The 20769-nt window shown below is 39.2% G+C and overlaps 1 protein-coding gene across 3 annotated transcripts in view; it reads right to left on the minus strand.

Annotated features, from left to right (window-relative positions):
* The window catches only part of LOC114457865 (semaphorin-4B-like), an 82423-nt gene extending 65941 nt beyond the window's left edge, over positions 1 to 16482 (minus strand). Inside the window, exon 1 of one of the 3 annotated variants that reach the window (XM_028439996.1) lies at positions 16302 to 16482. The gene's annotated coding sequence lies outside the window, so the exon portion shown is untranslated. Of the gene's footprint in view, positions 1 to 3418; positions 3459 to 5146; positions 5302 to 16301 lie in introns of those variants that run through there. The other 2 variants (XM_028439989.1, XM_028440004.1) reach the window with 2 other exon arrangements.
* Positions 16483 to 20769: the final 4287 nt, after the last annotated feature.

Below are 20769 nucleotides of genomic sequence, written 5' to 3' on the forward strand. Positions count from 1 at the left end.
CAAACACACCCTCATGATGACAAATGGATAACACAGAAACTCAATCGAAGTCCCACAATTTGGGTTCACAATTCTCCTCCTCCTGACCCACTTTATTCAAGTCATTTATCAAGTTTGTCGCTTTAAGGCAGTTAGTGGTTTACTTTCAGTAAACATGTCAAGTTCAAAAGGAGCAGCTGTTGCACTTCTGCTTTATTTAGTGTCACATATGGGCAGAGTCTTTGCTTTTTGTCAATACCAAAAAAGGAATTTAAAAAAAAGTAATATGTCAACAGTCTGATAATAAAAGCTGTTTTGAGGGACAGACAGGGATATACTTACCAAATAACAATAAGTATGTGATTAGGAAAGCTGTTAACCTTCAGATAATATTTTTAAGACAATTAAAATAAGAAACCAATCTTGGGCATAAAAGGTCCAAGAAGTATCTTAATAATGTTTACAGGCAATGTTTGAAGAAATGAACAAAAGCGTTTCTTTACAATGTACTTCCAAAAGTTTCAATCTGATAATTCAGCAAATAATTCAGCATTAAAGTACAGGGCACCAGTTTGACGCTTTATTTAATAAGAGTATAAAATGGCTGAGCTCAAGTTGTTTACCCACATACTGACTTCATAGTCATTATTGCCTTTGTTGGAGCTTTGATGTGTTGCGTAAATATAGGGTTACCGTGCCAGTGCACACAGAAAAACAACCTTTGCAATTGTGAGTAAGTTACCAATCCTTTGTGGTAGGGCAGGAATGCTAAACAGAAGAAATGACACAGCTTTTTTTTTTATATAAGCACCTAATCAATTGAGATGCTACTGTATATAGTGGTAGATTAGCACTTTGAGATGACTTTTGTTGAAATTAATGCTATATAAATAAAGTTGAATTGAAGACATTTGGTCACATAAATACATATGTAGGGACTCTGATCTTTCCATTTCAAAATTTACCCAACTCTGGATTCAACCATTTTCACATCACATTTTGGTCAGTTTACACTTTTGTATTTTCTTGTCTCTCCCTATTTAGATTACGTTACTGGCTATTAAATTTCCAGAAATCATACCAAATATGCTAATTAAGGTTAATAAAGTCAACTGTTGTTAATTTTAAATTGACATATTTCAGATGACTTATAAACCTGGGAGCGTTATGTCAAAAATCACACAAGATTACATCTCAAGATGTTCGTTTGCGATACTTTTTACCCTCAGCAACCAGTTTAGAGGAAAAATACCACAAAAATGGATGATATGGTCCCAAAACATTATTTGTAAAACCATCACTTACCACCAATCGGTGAATCACAGTCACATTTTGAACAAAATGAAGTGAAATGCTTCAGCCATGACGTGTCACCAGGTGAAATGATCATCAGTTCAGCTAATACACCATCAACTAAACCTGTCTTTGTACCAGAGCCAGCATCTCTTTTGCTACCTCTTGCTAGGAATTCAGTCACTCATTTTCCAGGAAAAAAAAATTGTGTGTGAATGTGTGATATTGTCCCAAAACCTGCAATGGAGGCATTTCCAGGTCATATTGGGGCCAGATTCTAAAGCAAATTCCACATTTTATATGAACACAGAAAGATGAGGCCCAAAATATACACATGATATTATAATACAGTGTATTACTGATATGGAGGGCTCCTGTGAAAGACTATAAAACCGCATTGGTGTTCTGCATTTTGCCATAAAGTGATTTGGTCTTTCTATTTCATTTACACTATATTACCTATAATACGGGACATTGCAACCATAACTAGGAAATAAAAGCCCCAAGATTAGGGAAGAAAACGTACCATGTTTTTCCATTGTAAAATGAAAAATCCATCTAGAGTTTTAGAAACCACCTTGCATTAAACTTCAATAGGAATTGTAAGTAAATCACATTTCCACAATAAAGAAAAACACATGCACACTCAGACGTTGATCCTTCATTGCAACAATTGGGGAATGGTGGTCTAGTGGGTAAAGAATCAGGTATCAGGTCACCGGTTCGAATCTCACCCGGGTCAACACTGTGGGATGTTGAGAAAATCCCTTAACCCCAATCCAAGTGCTCCCTGAGCGCCTGAAATGGGCAGCTAACCTCTACCCCTCCGGAAAAATGGATACAAACGCAAAGAAGAATTTCACTACGATGATGAATTAAGGTTACATTATTATTATTACAACTTGATAACTTTCCCTTCTCTTTACATGCAAGGAGCTTTATTTTTAGAGTCAAACAATACGGGTCCATTCAGGTTTTCCCTGTAAATACTGTTCCTTGACAGAACCAAACCAAAATATTAACCCTTTTCCTGTCATTCCTAAATGAAATAAGACATTGATATCTACAGATCATCAGGAAACTACATTCCACAGCTCATCTGTTTTCCATTACAAAGTCACAGTTTGTATTTTTTTCCTCTTAGTTTCGTTTCTTTCAAAACAAGGGTAAGGAAGTGGAGAAGATGGTAATTTCTCTCTAGAAAGAAACACGTTATATAATATAACACTTAATTTAAGACCTCAGGAGTGCCACAGTGGAGGGCACAGTAGAAAGAGGCAGCAGAGACAGAAACCTGCTGTCAAGATGAACCTAAACATATCGACTCAAATCACAAAACTTAATTTTGCAGGAGGCAGTAACTAAAAGCCACTTCTAACCGTTTTAATTCGAACACTTCCTAAATTTTAAGTAATTTAATTTTTTAGCATCGCAAGAAAAGATTCAGGAAACCTAAACACAAGCTCCTTAATTCAAAGACTCATTTATTCAAAGGAAGAATATCAAAGGGAATCTCAACAGGGAGAATGTGGGAATTCAATCTACAAAACAATTTTAGGCTTATCATGATCGGCTTCCTTTGACCCAACATGTAAACCCCTGCAGGGTCTGGCTCATCTCTTAACCCAACCTGCAGGTCATGCTGAATATGAATGGCTTTGCAACTGGCAGACAAAGCTATGTGAGGACACGCCAGAAAGAGTCAGCCAACAGGACTGCAGCCAAGTCTTACTAAATGCAAATGTGAGCCATTAAAACTTATCGCCCATGTGCAAAAGCAAAGTGTGACTTTTCGCAGTTCAGGGAGCGTTAATGCGAAAAGAATTCCAGAAAATTCCTCAAACAAGTGTGCCCTGGCTGCCAAATGCTTCAGCCTACTCAAAACAAAGCTTCTATGAGATTTCTTTAAGGTGTTTAAAACTGAAAAGACAACTAGGCAAACCTCTCTGGAGTATATAGTGTTCATTCTCTACTGTCTGCTCTGTCTTTGCTGGTGCAATCCTGGCCTTAGCCCAGCTTTGAATTTTCCACATCAGCCTATTGTATCATGGGACACTGCACAGGGGACACTGAGCGTGCAAGTTCCAGTTAGACTCAGCAAAACAATCCCAGTCCCTGCTCAAGAATTCTGTGGAATATCACTAACCTTCTTGTTCCTGATCTTCCTTTCCCTCCCAGCTCTTTAGCACAACCTCTACACATGCTGACCATTCCTCTGGAGTTGTTACAGTGGGCGGAGGGTTGGGTGGGGATAGTGTGTTTGTTTTGAGTGTTTGAATGTGTAGGAGAGGGTCAGCGTGCGTGTCCGCGCACGTGTGCGTGTGTGTGTGTGCATTTCAAAGCCCGTAAGTGAGGGTAAAGTAAAGTGCGTACTATTGCACATTTGAGTTTACAGTGAGGCAAAAAAACACCATCAGTGTCAGTGATAGAGAATCACACAGTTGTACGTAGAAAAGACAAACAGCAGAGAAAGGGGGACTATTTATCATTTGTAGTTAGGAATGAGCCGATATGCAACTTTACGTTCCGATACGATGTCGATATTGCCACCTTAAGAATTGATTATATCAGCACGGATCATACATGCTTTAATTACCTACTTTATAGTGTGGAACAACAGAAAAGGCTTGATCAATGATATTTGATAGAAAGTGTCTGGACGTACGTTAGTGGTCTAAGTCGCTGCACTCACCGCAAACGTGGGTTCGAATCCCACATTTCACCATTTTTTCCCCCTTCATTTTAACATATTAAACACCGCAAATTCCACCTTTAAAAATACATTTCCAACAAAAATAAACATTTTAGGGTTAGGGATAGAGTTAGAGTTACAGTTAGGGTTAAAATAAAAGGGTTAGCGAGGTAGCTAAAAATAAATATGAGCTAAAATACAAATGACGGAACTTTAAGTCACGTAGTGCACTTATTACGTGACCTAAACTGGCCAATGAGGGGCGCTGCATATCCATCGAGTGGCGGTCTACGGATACGTTTAACGTACCCGTAGCCAGGTGGTATGAGAAAAACTGACCCATTTATTATTAAACAATAGTTTACAAAAATGTTAACAATAAACATGAGAATAGTCTACAATTGAGTATAATAATTTTTTTTTTAAAAAAGTACTTTGGAAAACCCTGAGAAATATCGTTAATAAATCCAAATTATATATCGGCGTGCTTATATAAGATTTTAGATGCAGTTTGATATCATCTCATTCTGTTTTTTATTGCTGATATTGGACAAATATTGGGACACCCTTATTTCTAGTGTAAGAACAAACTTGCTTGTTTGGTGACTTGGAGTACCCCTAAAGGTGCCTCTAAAGTACTAATTTTATTATTATTAATATTAATATTAAGTCCAGTATGTGGGAGTCATATACAATAAAATAAAAAAACACCAGATGAGGAAACATGTGAGGAATCATCATCATTCAAGTGTAAATAATCTGAGTGTGCATCCCACAGATGGATGTGATGAACCAAATGATTTTCCAGACTAACAGCACTGTTTCTGGTGTGTTGTTCCTCCACATCAGATCCAAATAACAGCTGTTTGCCCACATGGGTCCACCAAGAGAATAGGGCCCGTCCACCAACACTGTGCCATAAGAGCTTTAAGCTGGAAACACTAAAACAACCCCATTACAAACCTTTACAAACTGGTATTTTTGTCTGAAATCCGCTGCTGTGAGATTTTTTTTTTTTTTAAAGAATACTTGGCTGTAAAGGATAAACGCCATTAAAACAAAGATGTGGGGAAAAACGCAGCAGTAAAGCAAGGTTTAAATAGTCCACAATGCATGAGTAAAAACAGTGGAATCATCCACTTTCTAACGTAAAGGTGTCAAACGTGACTCTGCAAATCTTACCGGAAATCAAACACCGGCGCGTGGATAACGTCCTTCACGCTCCTTAAAAAAAAAAACAACTCAAAAAGCGTCTTTAAAGCCCAACAACTCCGTTTTAAAATCCACAGACGAAGCAAGACGTGTTTAGTTCTGTAGTGTCCATGACGAAGAGTGAAGCCTCCTCCTCCTCCTACACACACACGGTCACACGCACACACCGGGAGCCTCCCCCCGCCTTAAAGACCCTACAACTCTACAACTCTAGCCCCTCCTACTGCACACGCTCCCTCCATTCACACACACACGCACACACACACACACATATTAGGGGTGGGATGAAATACAACCTTCACGATAAAGGAAAGGGAGAAATGCAATGAAAAAAATAACCATATATGCTTTTAGTTGACTTTAACTCTGGGCATACTTAAATACTTACTCTGGGTGTGACCTTTTCAGTTTAGTCAGATTATGCGACATAAAATAAACATTACTGTTGACATGACATGATATTTTTTTTCCTATTGCCCACATAGGAACTCAGCAAACAGAATGCAAAAACAGTTTTAATTTAAAATTAAATCATGTCGTCACCATAACATTCTTCGAAGACAAAAAAAAAAAAGTTCCGATCCATGCACGATCTTTGCATCACAATTTAAAAAAAAAAAGCCAACAGCCCAGTTTTAAGATATGAATTTTTTTTCTTTTCAAACATTATCTTTATCAGTGTCTACACTATACTTTATGGCTGCCATTGAGACCTTTGGACACTGACTATGTTGAAAAGACACACTCGCTCACCTGGGACAGATGTAGCACAGGAGGAAAGATAAACTCCACCAACCTCCCCTTTTAAATAATGTAATACATAGATTTAGTTTAAACAGAAAATGGTTTTCTCTTTTATAATGTATAAGGTAATAAATCGACGTAGCGTCCCTATTTGGCCAGTTTAGGTCACGTGACTAAGACTAAACCTTACCCTAAACCTAACCCTAATGCTAAAAATTGTTGCGACATTGGGTTATAACCTAACCTCTAAACCTAATTATAATCCTAATCATAACCCTAATCATAAGACGCTACACACGTGTACAGTACTTTGGTAACCGTACCAATAGCACCGGGGGGTTGTTCGCACAGCAACCGTACAAATAGACACTTTCTATGTGTAACTGCATATGTTTAAAGGGTACCGGTACTAGTCATGTTTACATCAATCTTTTTTTTTTCTAATAAATAAACAACATGTACATTAATGAATCAAACACTGAACTGAATGTGAAGTAGTAGCTACAGTTTAAATCAGGGGCAGTACTGTGTTTTTTCTTAATGTCGTTAAAAAATTGTACTCATTAGAATAGACAAACCAAGGATGTTGTCCCTTTTGACATGTCTGGAGCTGTTACTGGGACTTCGGTTGCACAACGGAGCAGCCACAACCAGCAGTCAGCCCACATCATATAGCTCCCAGGTTCCCAAAGTGGGGTATACGTACCCCCAGGAATACGCAAATTGTCATAGGGGGTACATTTTAAACAATTGAATGTTTTATCATGTAAAGCACATTGAGTTGCCTTGAGTATGAAATGCGCTATACAAATAAATTTGCCTTGCCTTACATGAATAAAAAATACAAATTGGAAACTAGAATATAAATCAACCAATTATTATTATTATTATTATTATTATTATTATTATTATTATTATTATATATTGTTCCTAAACCGGATAGGTAAAAGTCAGAGACAAATGTCACTGTAGGGATACATTCTATGTGACATTACATCAGTGGTTCTCAACTTTGTTAGGTCGTGACGTATCACAATTTTTTGGTGCCTCACTGACTTTTTTCTTATCTTTTTCCTTATCTTTTGATAATTGTTGTTGTTGCCAGGATTAGTGCACAAAGTGATGCGCCAGCTGAGATATTTTTATACGCCATTTTATCTAAACTAGATTTATATTTCAGAAAGTGAAAGAATGCAGTTGTTTAAGATTGTTTTGAGTGTGTGTGTGTGTGTGAGTGTGTGTGTAGTGTTATAATTTAAACAAGAATAGAAAATTAAAAACATTTTAAAATGCATTTTATTGTTATTTTATTGTTATTGTTATAAATTTGATTTTGCAGGGGACCCCATTTGAAACCGCACATGGGGTCATGACCTCAAGGTTGAAAAACAGTGCATTACATTTTGTTTTTGAAGTGTGCAGGAGTAGAGGGTACATGGCTTCAGGTTAAATGACTGGAGGGGTACTGTGAAAAGTTTGGGAACCCCTGATCTAACTGATCACTGTGTGTGACAGGAGCGCGCTGGAGAACGATTGGACGTTGGCGATGAAGCGGATATTCTAGTGATTCTAGGTCGGAAAAATACGCTAAAATGATGCATTACAGAATATCCAAAATAATGTCGTTCAGACGACATTGAGAGAAGACAGCTGCATCTTTTATCAGACAGGTACTAGAAGGTTTACTTGCTCTTCAGCTAGTCTGTGCGTGTGTTTCAGAGCCCCTTCATTTCTCTCCTCTCAGAGCACCCCACAGCTTTCAAACAATGAGTGACAACAGAGAGCGTCCACCCCAAAGAGAATTACACAGGATTATGTGTAAAGGCAAACCCTAAGCAGAGCCAGACTCGGCTGCTCATGTAATCTCTTTTCAGCTTTAGAAAGTAAAGACAACTGCAGACTTTCATAAGTCATTGTTATTCTTCTTTCAGCTCCCGCCAGAGTAAACATTACAGCGTGTGACAATGCTGCAACAACAACAACAAAAAGACATTCATTGATTAGGTACCATTTTTCAAGTGACACAAAATGACGACTTGTGTAAGGTTTGAAACTCTGTGACTTGCACTATTCAAGGGCACTGAAAGTTAAATCCTGACAACGGCACAACAAATATCCCACACTTTCTTCCTGTGGAATGTCTTTTTCACTATTCCTGAATTACTTACCCAACTGTCACAGGACGGCATTCAAAAATGCTTCCACTTAAGTATACATAAAATCTTACATATATTAAACCTGAATTAATTATCAATTAATTAATCGCTCTTTCTTGATCTCCCTTTGAAGCGAATAAAGACCTTCAAATCAGAAGTATTCAGCTGCACTCAGATTGAAACCAGTGTTTTTCAACCTTGGGGTTGGGACCCAGCGTGTTGCCTGGGGTTAAAATGGGGTCGCCTGAAATCTCTAGTTGTTAAAGGGACCATATTTAGCTAAATCAACATTTCTGTGCTTTAAACATGATAAAAGTGCTATCTGGGCTTCATAAACATGCCCAAAGTGTTTTTTTTTTCCATTGATTCCCTCAATCGTTAGTTAGAGGGTGATTTGCTCCTTTCTTACTGCAGGGCGAGCTCAAACACTTCCAATTTGATGACGCGTTCCCACAAATTTGACGCGGCACTGAGCTGGAGAAGCCGCGCCTCCAGGAAGCTGTCTGCCGTGATTGACATGTAAACAGACACGCCCACGAAGGTGAGCATTTCAGCGTCCTCTGCGCAGTGCTATGTATGTATTTTCTACAGTCTATGCATGTACCGGCGAATGCCCCGCCCCCACGCTCTGTCTCGTGTTTATAAAGCGTCACCGTGCGGGGAAAGAGGAAGTCAGTAAACACGCCCACTCATGAATATGCATATAAATGCAAATATAAAAACACCTGAGGTGCCTACTCTGTATATGGTATTTGTAACACATTTGAATAGACTTGATCAGCTACTAATTCTAAGGGGTGAAAAAATGTCTCTGGGGTCGCCAGACATTTGTGATATCAAAATGGGAACCACTTGGTCTAAACCATCCAGGGCCGAGCAGACATACTACAATGTGACGTGGGACGCTGTAGCAGAATGACTGGTGCATTAGTGTTCAGCAGCTACGTTCATATGTCGTATCAATCTCTGGAACAGTTTTTCTAGGAGTATTACATCATTCTGCCTCGAGCTTCCTCTGAAGCGTTTGTTCACAATAGAGCCACAAAACAAGCAAAAATAACACAACCAGAATCACCTTTTACTGGTAAAACTGCCACAAAAACAATGCATGATACCAAAAGAATGGTATGGAGGGGGGTCACGCTGGTACTATGAAGTAGAAATAATCTAAAAGATGCCTCCATGATGGTAAAAGGTAGCTCAGAGTCATTAACAGGCCTTCATGATACTACATTCATTTGTAGCATTTAAAAGTAAATAATTCCGCTATCTTGATCACATCACCCTTAATCTGCTGCTGTACTCAAACAATATCCCTTTGTTGGACTATGTGAACTCTCAGGCTCTCAGAACACAGCAGTCATTCATATTAAGGTCACGGCCACCCTTGGAGCTTTTATTGGGGTTAAGTATCTGGCAGACAACATCAGATTTAGAGATCAACCTAAATCTGGGTTTTAACCACCAAAATGAAACCTTCACAGCAGGACCAGGTTCACACAGTGATATCAATCATTATTCAACATATTGGTTTTCAACAAGTTATCTATTGCATCCAAAGATTGTTACACTACTGTGTTTTCGTTCACACCACAGATATTAAGCACTGTTCAGAACACAACCTTTGGTTTTTTTTATACATAGGAGAGAAAACCAAAATCCTGACAAACACTGACTCCACCTCCATAGGTGGCGCTGTAACCTTTACACAACAGTGTGTATTGACTTAGTTCTGTATAAACCGAAGGGAAAGAATACAACGAATTAAATGATTTTTCTCCCATCCATGATTTTGAGATTTTCATCTCTTTTAGCTGAAACGGCAATACATTGGTTTCTTTGTCGATTCAAAAGTGCGTATTCTGCTTCTCGCTCATCATCGATCTACTTCTTCATCAGGGGGATGAACGCAGGGGGAAAGTGGTGACGGCAAAGAATGAGTGTATCGCAGTTGTTCTCAAACTTTTTTGGCTCCTCCCTCTGTTTCTTATTTCTGAATCTCAGTCCCCACTTTGTCCGACTACTACATTTTGTTTCAAAATCTATTTAAAAACAACTACAGAGCATAATGATGGAATGAACGAGTAATAACACACATTTTAAATGATCTCATTTTGTAAATAAGTGGAATGAAACAGTTAGATTTAGTGCAGTGGCTCCCAACCTTTTTTCGATGGTGACCCCATTTCAAAATCAAGAATTTCTGGCAATTCCAAAGGCTTTTTTTTTTCTTTCTAGAATTAGTTTTTCATTATGTTTGAGCTCAGATATTTTATATTTCACAAAGTGAAAGTACAGAAATACAGTTGTTTAAGATTGTGTTACTTTAATTTAAAAATAAATAAATAAATAAATTTTAAAAAAAAAGAATAATTAAGACATTTCAAAAATCTGTTTTCCTTTTTCATAATCCAGGCAACCCCATTTAAACTCCAGGCAACCCAAACATGGAGTCCTGACCCATAGGTTGAAAAACACAGATTTTAGTGGCTCCTGAATAGATGTAGCTCTAGTCTTTATCATTTCCGGTCATCTCACGTCTGGGCTGGAACCAACACTGACACATTATTTGTTCATTTTCCACACACACTCTCTGTCTCTCTTTCTCTCTCAAGTACAAGAAAAATTGCATGATATGGGACCTTTAAATAGAGCAGAGAAGGTAATCAGGGAAATGGGATTCACCTGTGACAGCACAGAAAGCAACAATAGCACATGCACTGTACTCTAAAGTGAACATAATAGTTTTCTAAATCTGTTACAGACACACATAAAGATAAATCATGCATAAAACAGTTCTGATCGTACTGTGTGAGATGTGCTTCGATAAATCCAACACAGCACACCACATACATGACCATTCTGTCCAACCACCGATCTTCCTCCAAGCCAGAAATCTTGCGTGATCAAACAAGATCTAACACCGTGATCTAATGCTGCCTTCCAAGAAACTCAAAATCTCTGGATTTTCCAACCTCCTCCTTCAAAAAGTGACTTGGAACGCCACCAGAAGTCGGAGCTCTGACGTGAAAATACTAAATTTTCAGTTTCCTTTTTTGACTGAATAGGTTGCAAAGTCTAATTTTAACGATTGTCGGCATTGACCATTTTCAGAATCAATTTTTAGGACAAATTCTTTAATGATATAAGATTATCCGGTGTTTGCCATCCTTGGTCAGGAAGGGAAAAAATTAGGACAAAAACACAAAAAGGAATCCTGGAACCAGACCGGGCTGGACAGGGAATAACTGAACATACCGTAATAATAATATAAATAGAAGACATGTCAAATAACTAACTGTGAATAGTGTTTTTAGATAGCTAACTCTAGCAGCTAGCTGAAAGCCATCACATTAAAAAGTATAGAAGTGGCTCTGAGACCAGAGTTTTCAACCAAATCTGAGAAGGAAGAGCCATCTGCACCTTATCTCCAACACGTACATCTGTGTCTCAGATTCTTGTGAACCCATGCCCCTAAATGTGTCTCTACGTCCTCTAAGAATAATTATACAGAAGATTTAAATCAGATAATCTGCTTTAACGGTTTTCTCCATTTGTTGTTCACATGCTCTCTGATAACAGAGATTAATCAGTCAGAAACAAGACTCCATTAAATTGAAGTCTGAAAAAAGATAAATGGGTTTGAAATTAGATTGGTTTAGAAGCATGATTGTTGTAAAGCTCATCAAAGAAGTTAGCTAAGGATTTAGCAACCACTGATCAGTTCTGATTGGAAACCAAACCGTTGCAGTTTATTGGGTTTCTAACCCTTTAGTTTAGTTCTTCAGAATGCTCGATGCGATTCCTTTATTGAGAGATTTTCATTATGGGTCCTAGAGAATCACAGTGCAGCATGTTTCAGATGTTTCCTTGTTCCAACACGCCTCAATAAAATGAATTGCTGCTCTGCAGAATGTTTAATATCCATCCATCCATCCATTTCCATTGTTCCTGTTTTTCAGGGTGGAGGTGGTCTGCTGGTGCCTATCTCCGGCTTACACTGGGCGCGAGGCAGAGGTACACCCTGTCCAGGGTGCACCAGTCCATCGCAGGGTACACAGACAGTAGATAACTAAAGCAAGCGAGAGAGTGGCTCACAAAGAAGAGGAATGAAGGCCGCTGCTTAAAATGAACCAAAACTTACAATCTAGTGAATAGTCAGTTAAATTTAATTAATTAAAATGATATGATACCACTAAACAGCATTTGATGCTGTTTTTTGTATTCTCTATATATTAAGGAATGTCTGTAATTCATTTTTAATGGGACACCTCTTTATGACTTTAATTCCACAGAGGAAACAGTGGAAAGTTGCATTCGTTGCATCTGTTGTGCTTGCATGTATTTCCTTTGTCTGGCTCTTCCTCGTCTTGATGGTTTTGAAGCAGAGAGGCTGTGGGTGCTGCAGAGGGAGGCCATAGGTGAAGGTCCAGCACAGCTGCACAGCGTGAGGGGGAGGGCTGTGAAAGACCGCCTCCAGGCACAGAGTAGGACTTAATGAGTTTCAGATATTTCCTTAAATGCACACTTTCTGGACAAATTGCCTTTGTGAAAGTAAGTAGGATGACTGTAATGACCAGTTTATACAGCAATATTTTCCTGATTTGCTGAAGAGGCAAATGTTTAAATCTGTGCACTGCAGCCCAACAATCTGTACCTCAGACGAGGTTTAACAGAAATCCTGTTTCCTAATTTAATTTTTTTCCCCTCAACCTTCAGATGCGTGTTTAGTCTCTGCTAAACCACTGTGCAACGCCAGGTATCCTTGATCTCTTCGTTGAGTCATTGTGCAGCCTTTTTATTTTTGTATGCATCCCAACTGTAAACAATATACTAAACTACTAAGACAGTTTACAAACTCTCAGTGATATTATAACGCACATGGTGGTTAAATGCAACAGCAATTTCATATGTGTCTGCCTTCAATATCCATTTGCACAACATACGTTTTCCTTACCACAATAGTACAATAGTAACCAGTGTATACAGTGGGGCAAAAATGTATTTGGCAGCCGCCTAGGTCCTGGAGTGGCCTAGCCAGCCTCCAGACATCAACCCAATAGAAAATCTGTGGAGGGAGTTGAAAGTCCGTGTTGCCCAGCAACAGCTTCAAAACATCACAGCTCTAGAGAAGATCTGCATCGAAGAATGGGCCATCAGCTACAGCCGGTGGGTCGGGACCCAAAAGTGAGTCACGGGTCTGTACTGGGTGGGTCGTGGACATCTGGTCAAAAATGGATTAATATCTATTTGTCTCTCATGTTAGATTTGTCTTTTATTTTGAAATATTAATAATAATAATAATAATAACAATAATAATAATAATAATAATAATAATAATAATAATAATAATAATAATAATAATAATAATAATGATAATAATAATAATAATAATAATAATTCTTTTGACAGGCGTGCTGTGAAATGCATGTTGCACAGAAAATATATAAATTTATGCTTTAAAAAATATTATGTACATAATAAAATTTTAAAACAGCTATTTTTGAAAAAATAAATTGGTTGAATTCTAAAAAAAAAAAAAAAAAGTGGGTCACAATTTAATGACAAAATGTGGGTCCCAGGGTGAGACCAGTTGAGAACCCCTGAGCTACAGTGTATGCAACAGGAAATGGTTGACCTCTGTCATTGCCACCCAAGGTCACATTACAAAGCATTAAGATGAGCTTTCATTATTGACCAAATATTTATTTTCTGCACCATTATACAAATGCATTCTTTAAAAATCATACAATGTGATTTCCTAGATTTTTTTCACATTCTGTCTCTCATAGTTGAAGTGTACCTCTGATGAAATTTACAGACCTCTCTCGTCTTTTTAAGTGGGACAACTTACACAATCGGTGGCTGCCAAATACTTTTTTGCCCCACTGTATGCATCACAGAAACATGCATCACCTGCACAGATAGAGGAGAGGGCCTTGGACCCACAATCTACATATCATGAGGCAGCGTTTCCACCCATCACACATGCACATGTGATCAGTTTCTTTGAAGTGTGGCTTGTTATGGCTTAGAACAGATGGATGGAAAAATGAGAATCAGGAAAATGTTAGGAGAGGGAAACCAACATTTTCCGCAAGCGGCAGGTTTTTCTACTTATTCAGGCCTTTTGGCCTGACAAGTTCCAAACCAATCTGTTCAGTTTTTATATTGGTGGAACAGCAGTGCTCACAAAGTCACAAAGAGGTGAAATGGTTCAAGCATTACAATCAGAGGACAATCTAAAATCTGAGCCGCTGCTCCAAAGAGGAAATTACCACCTATAGGCTCATGTAAGTCTCAAAAGTTCAGCGTATTACTACAATATTAGCTTTGGTCTAACTTTTAAAGGTCTGTGGGTCGGTGGAGAAACATCTGCAGTTGGCTGTAATGGAATTCAAACAGTAAGAAATCAATAAACTATCTCAGTGTGACCACACGCTAACCCTATAAGCAACCGAGCAATGCTTCAGCAGCCAAAAGGAACCGCACCATACGCTGCACTTCCTGCCTTCCTGTTGCTTTATTAGTGTTTTTCCGTTGGACCGCCATCCTAATTACTTCCTACTGAAGCCCTCAGAGACTGTCAGAGTTAAACAGCCTCAAGGTAGAGCCGTCTCACATGCTAGACATCGATTACAGAATCTACAGGCATATTTGCACACGCTGTCCAATAGTAGACTGCAGATAATTTCAAACTAGATCTGCTAGTTTTATTTAAAGCATCTTGGCTGTGCTTTTTCTTTGTGCTTGTAGCTACAATTACCGAAAGTAACAAGAAAACTCAATTTTGTTTAAAGGCTAGAATAACAATACACAACATATGAATAATAGCTATTTTGTAGGGTTGTTCGATGTTAGCTTTTTGCCGATATCCAATACTGATTGTTCTATAGTTTCCAATATTAACCGACACCAATACTGTATATACATAGACCCCTCACCCCAATGTTATTTTATTTTACATTTTATGTATCTATCTTCATAGAAACAACACGTTAAGCCTAACTAATTTAACCACAGTAATGGAAAAATTGACATTTCATTTTTAAAATAGTTGTTTCGATATCTGTGGAAAAAACAATATTAATGTCAACTGATAATACATTTAATGACAAATATTGGCTGATATCAGTAGGCTGATAATATTGCCTACTGATTATAGATCAAATCAAAGAATCTACAATCACACTGATCAATAAAATCTGATTAAAAAAATGAACAATTGCTTACGCTGGGAAAGAAAAAAGTGATTATTCTGTAGTTTTACAATTTGTACAGTGTGATATAGAAAAGGAAAAAAAACACCTGGATGAATTATTAATGAGAATGTCCACATCTGGGGTAGACCATCCTTGTTCGACATAAATATTTCAATGCACTGCATATAAAAGGTAAAACTGCAGTGCAGTGATGCAACACACAGCTATGTCAACATAGGAAGAAAGGGGGGTGCATCACTAATTTAATTTTACATTATCATTATTACGTCATTTAGCAGTCAAAGGCCAACACTATAAAATAATTACTTTGCCTTTTGGACTCAATATCATTGTGTCTCACAATGAAGGAGCCCTAAACACATAATGGAGAAGCCAGAGAGTCCAAATGTCACAGGCACACAAGTTCACACATATGCACGCCCTGTTTGATCAATGACACAACACAAGCCATTTATGGATAAGGGGACCCCAAAGATTTATTAAAGCTATAGTTTGTGTTGTCAGTGCAACTGGAGAAAGTCACATCAAAGTGTACCATCATAGGAACTTAATGCAGCAGCAGCAGCAGATTTAATATCAAGTGATGTAGGTCTCTGTGTTTCTTCAAGGAGAAAGACATTAACATCTACTAAAGAGAAGGACATACAACATTCTATCAAAATCATTAAACAAACTGCATTTGTACACACATGCACAATAATACAATTCTTTGGTGATTAAAAAAAATAAAATAAACGTGTTTGCAGCTCCTTACTAGTAGAAAGCTATATAATGAGCTGATCAAATGGTACCCAGAGCCAAGATGACCGGCATCTGTAGTAACTGAGCATCCTCACACCACTTCATCACTACAAACTCAGCCATGAGCATCTCCCTCCCTCCGGCTGCATTAGTAGCAAAGCCTCCATCACTCTCCACATATTTAAATAAAACATGCTTTCATCCATGTCTGATTGTGAACCCCAAATCACCTGCTGTCAGGAGAAAAAAAGATGGACTCACCGTGCTTTCCGGAGGCAGATGGAGCGTGCTGAGGCTGCAGTGGTGGAGGAATCCCCCTGGTGGGGTATGTGTAAGAGAGAGAGAGTGTGTGTGTGTGTGTGTGTGTAAGATGGGGAGGTCGGCAGTGTAAGTGTGTCTGCACATGTGTGCATGCCAGTGGGTGTAAATGGGAGTGTGAGGGTGTGAAGACAGTCAGGGCTGATCCAGCAGATGCAGGCATCAGCCACCAATAGAAAGAGAGAAAGAGGGGTGTGTGTAAGACAGAGGGAGGGAAAAGCAGCAGAGGAGTGGTCTGATAGCATTACATCATGGGCTAGGAAAGGGTAGGTTTGTTGGGGGTGGGCAGTGGGTATAGAGAAAGTGTGTGTGTGTGTGTTACTGTATATTCTCCCTCTGCAGCAAACCACAGGATGATTAAAGATAGCATCCAATGCATGCTGCATACAGTGCTGTGTTGTCATGGTGCACGGACCTGTGTGTGTGTGTGTATGTGTGTGTGTGTGTGTGTGTGTGTGTGTGTGTGTGTCTTAAGTGACCTACGTTTTACTGATCGGATACCCAGATTGACTGCTTTCTTCTCTCAGCTTTAACGTACAGATGTTTTCCAGTTGCTGATCGGTTTTCCTGATTGGTATTTCTGACCCATAAATGCAACGCTCCTCCTATTTTACCAGAACACACCCTCACAGGTACCCAATGATTTTGCTGTTCATATAAGAGAGCAGTGACGACACCTCACTGAAAACACAATGACATTCAGGTGACTGATTTTACCACACACACACACACACACACACACACACACGCACGCACGCACGCACGCACGCACGCACGCACGCACGCACACACACACACACACACACACACACACACACACACACACACACACACACACACGCACGCACGCACGCACGCACGCACGCACGCACGCACGCACACACACACACACACACACACACACACACACACACACACACACACACACACACACACACACACACACACACACACACACACACACACACACGCACACAAAATGTTTTAAATCAAGATAAATTAAATTTTTATTAACTAGTGAATTACACACAACTAGACTGAATTGTGTGACGTTGTCAACATAGCGGATAAAACTAATCATGAAGTCAATGCCGTCATGCAGCTTTCCATAAAGCTGGGTTATGAGCTACTCATCACATTTTAGAACAAGGAGAACCATTGTCCGTCTCTTTGACATCAACCCTTTACCTAATCGATGAAATGTCAACATCTTGGCTTGGAGAATACAGATTGCAGGGCCAGTAGCTTCAGCGTAGCCCTGTCCACGCACTTCCACCAGCTCCTTTTGACAAATCTCAAGATATTCCCCAACCAACCAGGAGATCTAGTCTCTCTGAAATCCCCAGGGTCAGCCCTTTTCTCTCACTTGTACAAGCCTGAAATGAGTTTAGTGCCCTGGTTGTATCCACACCAGAGACTTGAGCCACCTCCCCTGGTTCCTCTAAATGTGAAGCAGCAGCTTTACTCCCTTTGATGCACTAGCTTCTCATCCTCACTAATACATGGTCTAAAGCCTAAATCGTGCTTCTGCTTCGACACCATAGCTACGTATAGCCATCTGTGCTGACGCAGACCCCAACGCCGTAACCTGACGCGTGCCTCCCAACAATCCTGACTACGTGGACAATAAGGGCTGTGATTGGTCTGATCCAAACCTCATTCCCAGTCTTTGCTTTGACCAACAATGACCGACATGCTGCAAAGGCTGCCAGAGGACAGGAAAAATGATGTTATGTTTAAAGTCTACAGCTCGTTCCACAACAGTTTTACACTTTTAAGGTCCGAAAGCAACTTCAGTGACTCTGGTGACAGATTACATTCAAAATCAACGTAAATGATGCAACGTCAAGGTACCTCTCTTCAATTACGACTCACGCAATTCCAGCGACTCAACTGCGCATTTGAGTCGCAGCAAGTCGCTGAAAGTTGAACATTTTGAACTTTTCAAGCAATTTTCAGTGATGCTGTATTGCATCATCCAATCAGCAATGAGTTTCTCCCTACGTCACTTTCACGCTCATCACATCACTGGAGAAACATGGAGGAAAGAGTCATCATGGCTGTATGCGGCTACCCCGTCTTGTATGACACCTGTGCTCCTTTTTACTGGGACTGCAATAATACAATATAAAATACCACGTGTGGGACTTCCGTCATTTTTGGTACATACCGCAATCGTGGTTGGATCAGCCATGTTTTGTGTGAAAATGAAAAGTGAGCCTGAAACTGGCTTTGAAATTGGCAGAGTAGATAATGCCAAGAAGCGAGCTATAGTCGCTGAAGTTGCGTTTGGTGTGAATGCACCCTTGTGCTTTGTTTGCTTTTTGCATACGTTTATTGAAGAAAAAAGCTCACATTTTGAAACCCTTGTTTTTCTGTTTGTTTCCAACTCCATACATACATTGATAGGAAAGTAAGTACTAATCTAAAGAGAAATTGTATTTTAAGATGTTTAAGATAAAAACATTGTTTACTGTGACCGGGAGAAAAATAAACATCATATCATCATGAAAGGGTTGGAGAGAATGTTGGCTGGAATTGTTTGGAGGCATTCAGAAGTTGGTACCGGTATATGTGGGTTGTGTTTGCGGGTTGTGGGTTGGGTTGTCCTCCATCCTCTGTGTACCCATGTTCATAGTAATCCTCCAATTCTTAACCATTATATCATGCAATTTATCACATGGATCATTTTTGAGGATTGAGGCAGATAACTTGTCCATCACAATCTGCTCATATGTGTTTCCCCCATGAACAGACAGGCTAAACTTTCATTAAATATATAATTTATTAAGTGATTAATTTCTGGTCCCTGTAATGTAATAATGCAATTTGCATGAGCTCCTGCATTCATTAATTAATTTTATGACACCCTTTTTCCTTTTCAGGGTCGTGGTCTGCTGGTGACTTTCTTCAGCTGTCACTGGGGGCTAGTCCTGGGCAATGCACAAATCCATCACAGGGCATTTTTTTGGAATTTTATTTGAAAGAACTTGTCTGGCACTTTCACCTAAAGGTGAGCAAAACCTACCAGTGCCAGTAGAAGTTCAAAAAAACCCAACTGTAGCTAAACTCATTAACCGATAGATTCACCCAGCACAAAAACCACAAATAGAGTGAAAATATAGCTTCTTTGACTTGTAGGTCAAGGACTGAACATAAGTGCAGTGAGCTGAAGCACGCTTTGTGTATGTCAGTGAGTGCACTGCTGCAAATAACCTGAAAAACATCACACCTAGACCTAGACCACCTTTAACCAAGAGAATTCTTCTTGTAAAGCTTTGTTTTTCCACTTTAATAAACCAGAGGCTGTGGGTATCAATATTGCAACAAAATATTAGCTACTCTGCAACATTGTTTGGTGCAAAACATTGTAGAAACCTTTGATCTATAACCTAGCAGATTTGACAATAATCTTTGTGGTTGCTGAATACAAATCACAAGTACCCAAAATATGCCATTTATTTTTGTATAACCTACTTGGTTATCCAAATGTTGGTGATGATAAAAAGAGGAGGAATAGGACTTTCTTTTCGGAAGCTCCACTGATAGCCATGATCAACAGTTAGCAACAGTTTATTTACTGTTAGCAATGGCTAGGGTTGTCAACCGTCCTGTATTTTGAATAACATTTGTTCGTCCTGGCCGAAAATTCCTTGTGCTGTATATTGCCGTTCACTCAATGTAGTCGTTTGATCAAACTTTACTGATCTACATATCAGACAGCTATTAACCAACCATACAATAATCATGTTCATAGTGACACCTATCAGCCAATCACAGCTCCCTTGGTGCGCAGCAGTTTCACATCACGCTAACGTTGAGTTTTGTTTGTGAGTGGCTGTTGGCAGAAAATATGGAAACACTGGTGAAAAAACAAAAAAGGTCTGTAGCTATAACAAGGGGAAGCTAAGAAGACGTGGGTAAAGTCTGCTCTATGAGGAGCCATCTTTCTACAACCTGGAGCAGGTGGTGATTGCCCTCTACTGTAAATCAGCATGGATCAACTCTATGAAGAGTTTTGCGCCAGCCACGAGGAGAGACAAAAAGCCAGACAGGATGCTACAAAATTCATTCCTGAGAAGTGGACAGCAGTTTACAAAAAAACTGCGAAAACCAAACTGATGAACATGTTCAGGATCGTTTCATTCATCCTCTGCATGCCTGGCTCAAATCCCTATGTTGAGAGAATTTTCTCTCTGATGAACAGTAAATAGTCAGACTCTTGAAACAGGTGCAGCATTGAGCTGATCAAAACTGACCTTCAAATAACTGTGAACTGTGACTAGCCATGTAAGGGCTTTTCCTTGACAGTACAAAAAGACAAGAGACTGCATGAAAGTCATTGTTTCCTCAGGCAAGACACTTCACCCACATTGCCTAGTATGAATGTGGTGAGTGAGTGTTGGAGGGT

This window comes from Gouania willdenowi, chromosome 3 (assembly GCF_900634775.1).
Source record: "Gouania willdenowi chromosome 3, fGouWil2.1, whole genome shotgun sequence".
In the NCBI taxonomy this organism is placed as follows: domain Eukaryota; kingdom Metazoa; phylum Chordata; class Actinopteri; order Blenniiformes; family Gobiesocidae; genus Gouania; species Gouania willdenowi.